This window comes from Halichoerus grypus, chromosome 4, assembly GCF_964656455.1.
Source record: "Halichoerus grypus chromosome 4, mHalGry1.hap1.1, whole genome shotgun sequence".
Taxonomy (NCBI): Eukaryota; Metazoa; Chordata; class Mammalia; order Carnivora; family Phocidae; genus Halichoerus; species Halichoerus grypus.
The window spans coordinates 6,310,255-6,314,148 of NC_135715.1; positions in this window are offsets into that span (position 1 = coordinate 6,310,255).

The window sequence follows — 3,894 nt, forward strand, 5'->3', positions numbered from 1 at the left end:
GATGGTGTAGGGGGTTAAAGAAATCCATGTTCTCCCATCTCAGAAGCCATGCTCATCTGTATCTGAATGCTCCTCTGCTACTCACTCTAACTGTGAATGAGATTTGGGACAAGTTACTCAACATCTCTGTGTTTAAGTTTCCTTTTCTTCAAGATGGGGATAATAATAGCATATATCTCATGGGGTTTTTCAGAGAAATAAGTTGGTGCTTGCATTAATATGAACAACAAGACCGGGTCATAACAGGCACTTGATAAGAATGGATATCATTACCCATCCAACTGCCTCCAGACTTTTCACCTGATGTGCCATTATTATTATTATTTTAATTATATATCCCCTTCCTTCTCCACATGGGAGCAGCCCTACCCCATGGCCTTTTCCTGGGTCTCTGTTTTCTGTGTTTAGTGTCATTGCTCTCTCAATTTACTGGTTTATTTCTCTAAATCTTGTTATGGGGGCTATATTGAAGACATACTGTGAAGGGAATTAATTATTATTATTACCTGTAACTCATCCAGTAGTTTCTAGATGAAACGTCTGTGATAGTCACTCTAGTTCTTCTACAGGGGGACTTCTGGATCAGTAGCCTCCTTTTCTAAAGCAAGGAGGAGGTGGGTCTCTGTGCCTTTGCTCAACTGGAGGTATGGGGGAATATGCTAGAAGTGCTGTGTGTTCAGTGGTATAATAGGGAGATTATAAGGCATGGCATTGGGGCAGAGAACAGACAGCAGCTCTGCATGCAGGGTCAGGGAGACTCCAAAGAGGAAGTGACCTTTGCCCCGGGCCTCCATTAGAACCTACTGGAAAAGGGTTTACAGTGCTGATTGGTGTTGATAAAATTAAAGGAAAAGGAAAAAGCAGAGGACTCCCAGTCAGCCTGAATCATCTGACTCAGGCCGGATGTAGATCACTTATACCTCTGAAGAAATCTTGACAACTTGGGTCAAAGGTTCACTGTTGATGACTCGAATGGGTGCGGTACCAAAAAAAGATAGATCCATGGTTCCCAGGCTCTTAGAATGCAAGGGTGCCTCTTTAATGCCTTTTCTTCTAGAATTTTCCATGTAACAGGAAATACACTTTTAGAATCAATCAATTAAATAAATGGTTAAGAACAAGAATTGCCATAAATTGCCATATAATCAATTATATGTGAATTTGCATTTTTCTTCAGTGAAAATTTGCATTTTGATAAGCATACATTTGAGAAGTAGTAATACATACATGCACAAGGCCTATTACTTTCTTTTTCAATTTATATGGATTCTTGGAAATCTTGCAATAACTTCAAAGTTCCCTGGGGTCTCTTTCCTACACTTCAGGGTCCATTGATCTAGATTTTAATTAGAAAGTTTCCATCGAGGGATTTATTAAAGAAGTTTACCATCTATAAGAATTGTACGACTTTAGTATTATGAAATGTTTACTAATTTTATAGGCAGGTTACTTGTTTTACAATCCACAGAAAAACTGTGACCAATTAACTGATAACTAGAATTAGGATGATAACCAATTTGATAAATTAGAATTACAGGCGTAATTTGCCCCCTTCTTAATAGCATGTCAGTGCTATTTTTCCCCACTAATGGTCGTGTTTCCATAAATCAGGAACAAATCATCTTCTGAATTTTCTTGTCTCTTGCAACAAGGTCAGCACAGATGGTAGATGACACCTGAGGGGAATTGCTCTGCAGGTCAGTGCTGCCTGAGTGATCTGTTAGGTGTGGGGATGTACAAATCAAACGGGACATTTCCGGAATGTCTGAAAATCTGGGCCACACGTGGCCAAGGAGATATTTTTGAAAGCTGACTGCTGTATAAGCTGATCCAGCCAAAAACTCAAGGGCTGTGGGTGGGGTTGGAGGTGGGCAGAGAAACATTTTACAACTTACAGAAATCAACCACTCTCCGAGGAGAGTTACATGCGAGCTTTAACTGTGTCCATGGCTCCCGTGCCTTCTGCTCATCTCTGCATCCCCCTGGTCTCCCAGGAGTTCAGTCGGATGCTCAGCCCAGTCAGACCCAACCCTGCAGAAGCAGGGCTGCCAAGAAATGAATCACTGTCAGGGCGCCTGGGTGGCTCAGTCGGTTGAGCATCCGACTCTTGATTTCGGCTCAGGTCATGATCTCAGGGTCGTGAGATGGAGCCCCGTGTTGGGCCCTGTGCAGAGTCTGCTTGAGATTCTGTCTCTCCCTCTGCCTCTCTTTCTCTCTCTCAAAAGGAAAAAAAAGAAAAGAAAAGAAAGGAATCATCATCAAGGAGTGTCTCAGCAAATGGGGTGAAAGGGCAGTGTGACAATGTGGCTCTTGGCATTTCTTATCGGTGGAGGCTCACCAGTGGTGAAATGTAATGGAAAGAACATGTGTTCTGCTGTCATCGAGACCTGAGTTGGTAATCCACTTTTACAATTTATTAGCTTTGCCTTCTGGGGCTATTACAGAGTGTTTCTGGACCTCCACTTCCTCATCTCTAAAATAGAGCCATTGCGTCTTATAGGCTGGGGTGTGGGTTGAATGCGATCACGCGTACCAAGTGCCAGGAAGAGCCTTATGGAGCTGGATTAGAGCAGAAAAGGGTTGCAATTTCTTCTGAAGCTTCTCGAGTCATTTGCATGTTGTAGCGCAGCTTCCTTCTCTTTGAACCACGTGTGTATGCCTCCCTGGGTGGTGAAGGCTGCAAAGGGAAAGAATCGTCTACCAAGGGAGCACTGCATCGGTCTTACCCGCCTCAGGGGCGTAGCCACTCTAAAATCACTCCTATCTGTGCGTGCCCTCTTGGTGTAAAGCTGTGCTCTGGTCGTCAACGTGGGCCTCTCATCTTTCCTCAGTCTTCTCCTTTGAAATAGCCTCCACGTTTTTCACACTGTCACCCAGCTTAGGCTGAGCAGTAGAAAATGTGAAGACGTTAGCTCTGTTGACCGCTCAAGGGGACAGAGTGCATTAAAAGACTGGGAAGTCCAAAGGCCATGCATGCAGGTTACAGACAGCTCTCACATGATGGTTAAGGCAAGGGTTCTCGGGCAAGACTGCTCGGGTTGGATCTCAGCTCTCCCACCTGCTAGCTGCATGGTCTTATGCAAACAACTTAATCTTCCTGCGTCTCTGCTCCTTCATCTTAAAATGAGGAGCATAATTATGCTATCAACCTCTTAGGTTTTTCACAAGAATCAATATAATCATAGATATAAAGGGCTTGGAGCAAAGCTCAATTCATGTAGGGTGTTAGAATTAGCGATGACACTAGTATGGTTTTAGAGTTGTCAGCTAAGAAACAGGACCAGGAGATAACGTAGCAGTAGCCAGGCAGTGGAGATGTGAAAGGGTACCTGATCATTAGGATTAATATAAAGAGTCCAACTGCAAGCCGCCACTGCTTTAAAAGTCTGGTGTCATGTGGGAAGTGACCCCCATGCATTGACAGCCCTAGGAAATTGATCCTAGGGAGTCATGGAGCAGAAAAACAACAACAAAAAAAACAAAACTCATAGACCAACTTAAAATGCTCACACATTTCAATTAATCCGTTTTATTAATCTGTTTAAAACATGCAGCTAGATGTGAGGGGAAGGAGACATGGGGTAGGCTGACAGGACAACTAAAGTGTTTTACCTAGAATGCAGGGCATGTGATGTTCACATGTTCCATCTCTCTCCCTCCTCAGTCTTTCCTGCAGATGGGGTGATTGAGGTGTGAACAAGGTGCCCCGGGTCAGTGACAGACACTTGTTCTCTTGGAGAGACACAGGGACAAATAAGCCTGGACAATGGCTGTAGATTGTCAAAGAGCCTGCTGGAGCCATGAGATTTATTAGTATTTCTGGGGTCGGACACTCTGGGGACAGAATGGGTTGTCACCAAAGAGTGGCTGAGTGAAGACCTCATGAATACTGAG